Here is a 9,325-nt window from a genome sequence, read left to right on the forward strand (position 1 = left end):
AACATGATCTAAAATGGAAATTCTTTTGAAACACTAAACATATTGCTTATTGAGGTGCATGTGAATTTTATTATAAATGTGTTTTTTAATTTAAAAAATGAACAGGTACCTCTAGTGTCCAATTTAATTTAATTCCTTGAATCATAGCTTTATGAATTCTTTTCTTCCATTGCGATGTTTGTTTTTGCAGCTGACAAACCAGCAGCAAGTGTGCGATGTTAACATATGAGTTCAATCAAGAAGAATTAAAGCACTTTTGAAAGCATATGAGGGTCCAAACCAGTTAAGGTGTAGCTGAGTGATTCCCAAAGTGTGGGCTGGGGCCCCCTGGTGGGCCGCCAAAGTACTGCAGGTGGGCCACAGTAAAAACAGAAATTCAGTTTGAAATAACTCACAAGCATGTACAGTTACATATTCCTGACTGACTGTATGTAAGAAAACTGTGTGTACAGTTTGAGGCCAGATTGGTGGCTTTTTGAGGCAAAATGTGTTTAAATATCCCCCAGAGCTTGTTCTGTACTCCAATGATGTTTTGTTGTAGAGAACAGCTGTAGAGTTTTATGGTCAGCTGCTTTGCAGCGATGATACCACACACATGTACAGTACACTGTGTTTGAATGCCCTCGCTGGTTCAGCAGTACCTGTTGGCGTAGGAAGTTTTTTCAGTATTTTTAGGAAGAACAATTCTTGTTGTTCTTCCTTCAACAGTGCTGTAGTGTTGTTAGCAGTATATCATAGGAGTATATCAGAACCACAACCATGTTGACACGTGTGGGGATAAAACTGGAGAGGAGAGGTTGAGATGGTCTGAATATGTGCAGAGGAGGGATAGTGCCTCTACTGGACAGATAATTTTAAATATGGAGCTGCCAGGCAACAGTAAACAAGGAAGGACATGCAGAGGATTGGTCCATAGTATAGTACATTGTAGTTTAAGCTGGAATAGTAATTAGGTTTAGGTTTGCTGCTGGGCATCTTGTGATCTTAAAGAAAAATAATCCTGGCTAAAACAAGTAATTTACACATCCTCCCATGTTTATAATAGTTTCTATTGTGTGTCTGATCAGTGGTTTTTCCTCTGTATTTATCATCTGTTTGTATTCCTTTACTGTCTTTCATGCAGTGCATGCTGAAATAAGCTTGAGCACCCACATACGTGCAAACAGACTGAAAAAGATATTGACAAATCGTTACATTAAAAAGGGAAATTGTGTGTTTGTTTTAAGGGTCTTTAGTCATGGCAAGAACAAAATGTCAATTCCAAAAAACCAACAGCTGAGGAAAGGTGAACTAGCAGCCGAAGAACAAGCTGCAGATTAACTTTGATAATCTGTCCTGTCACACCAACTCAGCATTGTTTCTTCTAAAACAGCAATCAACAAACTTCTTTATCACGTTTAAAATTAGTTAAAAATGCTGTTTCACAATTTAAAAATACACAAATGTTCCTTTATTTTGTAAGGACCACATTTTTCATAATGAGTAATGTTTTTTGAAGCACAACATGCAAAAAGTATGATGAGACTTACAAAGAAATACAGTAAATATATTCATAAGTCATATATTTATTTGAAATTTCATCTTTGTGTCATTATTCCAGTTTCATGTAACTAATCATTAAACCATGACGATTTGTATTTTACAGGTTTTGTTTTAAATCTGGTTTTAAAGGTTTTAAAATGTATATTTTTAATTTACTTTCACAGCAAATTTGACTCACCGAGCTGCTTTTTGTATGTGAAAGAGAGTTGGTGAGTAGAATAGTTCATACTTGAGTAATTGTGAAGTAAAGGTTTAGAAAGTCTGAGTGTTTCTACAGAGGAAAGATACGCTCAGCAGACTCATATCACCAAGTTTCACAGCCTCCTCCAGAGTAACTGGACTTAGCACATACATAACTGAGGTAAACGGAGGAGTAACAACATACATTGTAGTTACAGCAGCCAAGTTTATTTGTCCTACAGCAGCCACTGTAGCTAGGATTATGCACTTGAACTGAGAAGTGTAGGAAAACTGAATTCAGTTGACTATGATCTGTAACCTACTAACAGCTAGCAGGGATATTTTCCAAATCGTACCTTTAAGAAGAAAAAAGGTTGGATGTATGAATCTAGAATCTAAATCGATGATTTTAAGTAGACATATGCAATTTGAATCTACTGACAATGAAGATTAAAGGTTAAAAATGAGGCTCTTCTATTCATAAAAGCAACAGATGCAGCATGCCAAACCTTTATCTGTGTTTGTAATGACATAGCATTGGACATAACACTTTAATAACAATGACCAAAGTTAATGTAATTTAGTATGAACAGTCCTTGTGCTGTTTTTATTGCTGGCACAAAAACTCAGTTTATTGTCCTAAAACATCGATTTGGTTCATCTGGACATCACGTTTTCAGTGGGAGAAACCTTTCGTCACTCATCCAAGTGACATCTTCAGTCTCAGCTGACTTAACTTATGATCAGTACATTTGCACATTGACTGAAACTAGCACCACTAGCGAACAATGAGTTGTGAGGTCAGTTTATTTATCATTAATATGCAAATTGTCTTGACCATTGATTATCAACCACTGAACAAAGACCATTAATCAATGGCATTGATACTTTTTATTGTGTCTTCAGATATTTTCATGTTGTGGTGATAGTTATTCTTATATACCTGTGTTACGTTCCCCTAAAAGAGTCAAGGCGATGAGGGAAAGTAACAAAAAGTGTCCGGGTTAGAAAAAGGTGACAAGGAGGCAAAAGGGTTCAATTAAAGAGTTTTATTAAAGTTTCTATTAATAGCTCAACTAAAAGAGACGGACAAGCCGCTATCACGTTTAAGGAAACAAACAAAACTCAAGCGTTGTTCAATAAACTGAAAAGTAAGTCAAAGAAAGAGTTTAGTCACCACACACAGCTCACTAGCTGCAAACACTCACATGGCACTCTGGCCCAGAGCTCACCTTTCTCTGGGCTTAAATACCTTTAATTGCTGATGTGAGTCAGCTGTACAAAAGAAAAAGGTGGTACCTAAGACAGGAGAGCTGGTAGGACACGCCCACACAGGCAACTTCAGGAGGAGGCCCTGCTAGGGCCGTAACACCCCCTCCCAGAAATACAAACCCGTGGTTTGTCAAATTGTTCTACCAGTTGCGATAACCAACATAATTAATCAAGTCTGTAATCACTGCATCACAAATTGTGGGCTTTCCACCTACCAAACCCCATAGCAACGGTTAGGCATTTCCTGTGGAAGCTGCCAACCCCATCTCAATGGGTTCAAAACACTGACTGAGGGTGGCACCAGACCCTCACAACAGTGTCCCATGTGATAGCCCGGGCTTTTTTGAGCCATCACATGTGGAGAACCCAGCAGGCAGCTAGTAGGCCTTACTGAAACGCTTTCCAGATCATTCCTCAGGTCATGGGTACAGGCATGTTTATTACCCAGGGGTGCAGGTCTGAGTGGTGGTGTTATACATGATCTGTTCCCCTGCAGATCATTTTGGGGACCTGAGAAATGGTCAACCTGCGGCAGCTCAGGGTTAGTTGACCTCTTACACTGACCACAGGAGTCCCTTTAAGCAACTATGCCCCAAGTGTGGTCTTTTGCTGGGCCTGACAACCAACCTTTTTTTAGAATTGCATTTTGTTAACTTTGGACTGTTTTTGTTTTATACCTTGTGAAGCACTTTGTGATCTTTTATCTAGAAATGTGCTATATAAATAAAATTTTACTTACTTACTTACTTGTCAGTTTGGGAACCATGACTGACAGTTTTCAAATCAGGCCTCCTTCCCTTCGGATGCGCTTTCCGCTTAAGTGCCAGTTTCACATAATTAGCAACCACATGGCCAGGCTTGTGGCAGAAGAAACACAGTTTGGCCCTAGATCTTAACACATCTGCATTGGCCTTGTTAGCTGACCCACTCTTACCTCTCCAAGATGCACTATGGCGCAGAGGGCTATCATGTCCTACAGCATTTGCTTTATGAGCACCACCTATCAAAAAGCTTTTTCTTCTCTCTTGCAAAGTCAAGGTAAGATTGACCCTGTGTCACCTCTAGACCTCGAAAATGTTGCCTATAGGCTTCAGGTACAAGGTCCAAGGCTTTGAGGACAGCACTTTTAAACTTTTTATAAACCACGCAGTCCTCCATTTGTAAACCAGAACAAACCTCCTGAGCCTTACCTGTCAACTTACACAGCAACATCATGCACCAGATGTCTTGAGGCCATCAAAGTGCAGTTGCTATGCATTCAAATGCAATGAAGAAGCTATGAACACTGGACTCACAGAAAACTGGAACCAGGTGGATGTTATTGCTTACAAACGAGCCTCTAGATACCTGTGCACTGATATTTTCAGTTTTATTCTGTTATAGTAAATCGTGTTGTCAGGTTGATGTTTACTTCTTCTCTTTAAGCCAAAAACAACACTGTTTAAGCTGTTGTAACATGTTTGATCAAGATGAGGTAGAGGAAGAGCTGGCCACTACATTTGGACATGATTAATAAAGCACCCTGTCAACATCAGTCACAGAGCTGCAGCGAGGAACGGAAAGTTCAGCTTATTAAATGAGTCGTGTTGTGTGTTTTACATATGTTGTTTTTCAGTTTGTGCTCATTGTTTTTCAGTTAATTTTCAGAGTGAATTTACTTGTTTTGGTTAGTTTTATATTTTCAATAGTTTAATAGTTTCCATATTAGTTTTGTATATATCTTTTTGTTTAATTTGTTAGCATCAACTATAATATCTTTGGTATTTTTTAGATGTAAAAAGCTATCAGTTGTTATTGATTCACAGACTTTCTCATGTATACATCTAGAGCTTTATATTTATATAGATATAGATAAGCCAATGGTGCCTCATGTTATGTGGACAAAATCAGAGGCTGAATATAATCAAATAAAACATTACTCTGTGAAAAATACCTCCAAAGGACATTTTTCTCATTCTTTTTTTAGTTTACATGTTTTTTCTAGTTGCTTGTTTTCCATCCCTCTCATTTTCGGAGTATTTTGGAACTATTCCACTCACAAAGGAGCCAAAGCACCTGATATCAGACAGATCTTATGGATTCATTAAATACCATCAAATCTGCAGCAACTGTGCTGCTGATGCTATCATGCTGGTATGAACCAATATCTGTGAGTCATGTTTCCAGCACCTTGATGGATCTACGCCATGAAGAACCTGGTACTAGCAAGGTGTACCTAATAAAGTGAAAGATATGGACAGCTTACTTTGTCAGCCAAAAGCAGAAGTTGCTAAAAGAGATGTGTGTGACAGAGTTAAGAAACAACTTGCTCTGTGACTGTAACACGGTAGTATTTCTCTGTCTGCAATTGTTTAAAGCTCAACAAGACTGTAAGGATGGCAGACGAAGAAGTCAACTATGCCTCAGTCACATTCAACACTAAGAAACTATCCCGATTACAAGGTAACTTAAGCTTTTCAAATATACTGCAAGAAAAAAAGATAAAACCAACACTGCAAATTTACACAATACCAATGTTTTATACTGGTGTTTTCTGCAGTAATGAAGGCTAGGAAAAAAACTTGTAGAAATCAGGTCCAAGTTAGATGTTAAGCTAACTATCCCAAACGTTTTGCACCAGAATATTGAGATGATTCATTCAGATGCCCAAACAACCTAAACTGATAGCTTGGGCATCTGACTTTGAGGCATCCTGGTTGTGATGGTGGCTGATGAGGGGGAGGTCTGGGTATCTGCTTGGATCGTGTCCACAACCACATCCCCGCCCCACTCCCTAAACATAGACTAAATGGGAGAAAATGTATAGAAAAATGTATTTAATTAAATAAAAAAATAAAAAGTGTAAAAGTCTCACTTTGTTGAAAGACGATGAAATGTTAAGAATGAGTGTGTCCTCTGTGAACTTTACCAGTTGTAATCCACTGGAATTTTCAGTATTATTCCATCCATCTTTAACTACTTATCCCATGCAGACTAGTTGTATGTGCATGATGTTTAACTTCAGATACTTTTACTACAGCTACTATGAGCAAAGAACTATTATATCCAAATAATAAAAAAAGCATTAGTAGGAATTTGACTGCAAAATAAAGGTTCAATATTTCAATACACCACCTACCACTTCAAGATACAATAACTGATGTGAGCTATGCTGGAGGAGCTGTGGACTGGTTGGGAACTTCACAAATATATTTTGTGAATGTCTAAGGTTGGTTGAAAAAATAAAAGATTAAACAGAAATAAATGTTGGAACCAGAACTGAAGAATGATTTATTAATTATTATCAGTCAAAGGTTTGGACGCAGCTTCTCATTTAATGGTTTTTCATTATTTTTACTACTTTATACATTGTGATACATGCTGAAGACATCAAATGTATGAAGCATGTAGCATATGGAATTATGAAGCAAAGAAAAAATTGGTAAATAAGTCTAAATATGTTTTATATTTTAGATTCCTCAAAGGAGCCACCCTTTGCTTTGTTGGCAGCACTGCAAACCTTTGGCCTTCTCTCAATGAGCTTCATGATCCCCTGGAATAGTTTTCTCTTCACAGGTGTGCCTTGTAAGGGTTCATTTGTACTTAAGAAATAAAAGTCAATCAGTCCTGAAAAGTCCTTGTTCAAACTTTGAATGTGTCCCGAAGTGCACTTGCAAAAACCATCAAGCGGTATGATGAACTGCCTCACATGAGGTCCTCCCCAGGAAAGGAAGACCAAGAATCACCTCTCTTGACAAAAAACATCCCAGTCACCAGCCACAAGTTAACAGCACCTCAAATTAGAGCCCAGATTAATGCCACACAGAGTTCCAGTAGCACATACATCTCTACATCAACTGTTCAGAGGACACGACGTGAATCGGGCCTTTATGGTCAAATAGAAACACAAGGAATGGACATTAGACCAGTGGAAACCTGTGCTTTGGTCTGGTGAGTCCAAATACGGGTTGCTTTGTTGGCTACACTTTGGGGATTTATTCAAAATTGAAGGCACACTGAACCAGCATGGCTACCACAGCATCCTGGAGGTACATGCCATCACATCCGGTTCGCGTTTAGTTGGAGCATCATTTGTTTTTCAGCAGGACAATGACCCCAAACACACCTCCAGGCTGTGTAAGGACTATTTGACCAAGAAGGAGAGTGATGGTGCGCCAGAAGGCCTGGCCTCCATAGTCACCTGACCTAAACCCAATCAAGATGGTTTGGGATGAGATGGACTGCAGAGTGAAGCAAAAGGGCCAACAAGTGCTCAGCATCTCTGGGAATTGCTTCAAGGCTGTTGAAAAACTATTTCAGGTGATGACCTCATGACGCTCATTGAGAGAATGCCAAAAGTGTGCAAAGCAGTAATCAAAGCACAGGGTGGCTGTTTTAAAGAATCAATAATATTAAACATGTTTTGAGCTATTTCACACTTTTTTGTTTACTAGATAATTCCATGTGTTCATTCATAGTTTGGATTCCTTCAGTTAGAATCTACAATGTTAGTAATCATGAAAATAAAGAAAAATCATTAAATGAGAAGGTGTGTCCAAACTTCTGACTGATAGTGTATGTTATGTACATATCTATATGGACATCTTCTGCTGTATTTATGTTTTTTGTTGTATGAATGAATAAAAGAAAGTTAAAAGAACTACTAAATAGGCACTATAAAGTCCTATAATTTGATCATTTATGAATACTAATAAATCTTTAAACCTTTCAGTTAAAAAAGAGGAGGAAACCATTTATGATGATGTGAAAGTGAAACATAAAGCAACGGAACAAACTCCTGATACAAACGGTGAGTAATAAAAAGAAAACACAAATCCACCTGTAATCATGTCTAAAACTGCGAAGATTTCCAAAACTGTCACTACAAGAAGTGGTGATGAGTACTAATCAGTCTCTGTGCCTTATAAAGAGGAGATGAGACGAAAGCCTTTCCCAAACAGAGGGATTTAATACAGATTTCATGATTAGAGACTGAGTTAACTCGTGTATTAATTTACAAATGTTTGCATGCTATTATCATTCCTGTTCATAAGGGTTGATAGGAACCCCTAAAAAGGTTTTCATTGTAAAAGACAGGGAAGAGCACGCTTTATATTGTGCCAAAAAACAAAAACTTAAAAATATGGTTCAATGTACCGTTTTAAAATAAAGATGTTTTCTGTATTAATTTTCCAAGAATTTCTCTTACTTTTTAACCTGACATTGAATTTTACCATTTACCATTCACAGCAATGTCTGTTAAAAACTGGATTATATATTGGCAGAAAATTATTTATTTCCTTCTTTTTTTTTTTTTAAACTGTGTGTAAATGTGGATTTCAGAGTCTTCAGCAAGATTGTTAAATAAAATGTGTATTTTTTCTTGTTTTTTCCTCTTTGTAAATACCTGCGATATCTGTGACAAAGCGGAAATGTAGGACTAATAATACTTTTAATGACCAATAAACATTAATTACATTCATTAAAAAGTAAAGCAATATATTTTTGTCTTGTAGACTTCTCGATTGATGAGAGATCAGGCAGTAGACGTCATCACTATCAGCAGTTGGCCTGTTGTTTGGGCACATTTTGTGTCATTTTGGTGTTGGGCATCATAGCAGTCACAGTATACCGTAAGTATGAAAAAGATCAGTCTACACATGCACTCACTTTAGAGCTGAGGCAGATTTTAAATAAAAGCATTTTATACAAATTATCAGTCATACTTACACTAATTTCTGTTATTTGTAAAAGGAAGGTCATTTTTCTGAAAAAAACCCCCAACTAATTGCTGAAAAGAAAAATGCAAAAGACCAATTTTGATGAATAAAATTTTGACTACATGTGATATTTTTGTGATTTCACACAAAACCTGTGTCTATGTGATTTGAGATACAATAATAAGCAATATTCTAAGATAACAGTGAATGCAGTCAGTCAAGTGTTTTTTAAGACAATCCATAAAAACAAACAAAAAAAAAAAAACGTATTCTGTGACCTAACACGAGACTCTGATGAACCTGACTGCAGAAAACCGGAACCTTAGAGACAAAAATGAGGAGCTCGAGACAGAGAAGAAAAACCTAACAGACCAAATACAAGACATGACGACATCATGGAATGAGCTCAATGTTAGTCGAGCTCAGTGGAGCATTGATGCCTACTGTCCCAAAGAAAATAACAGTATGTTCCAAATATATTAGCTAATTTAACAGAAATATGCACTGATTTCTATTAACTGATCTCTATCCTTAAAGACAGAAAGTGTGAAGCTTGTCAGAAGGGCTGGAAATATGTTCAGCTCAGCTGCTATGCAACTAATAATGCTGACCAAAGTAAATGGAAAACCTGG

This window comes from Oreochromis niloticus, linkage group LG11 (genome assembly GCF_001858045.2).
Source record: "Oreochromis niloticus isolate F11D_XX linkage group LG11, O_niloticus_UMD_NMBU, whole genome shotgun sequence".
NCBI classification, from domain to species: Eukaryota; Metazoa; Chordata; class Actinopteri; order Cichliformes; family Cichlidae; genus Oreochromis; species Oreochromis niloticus.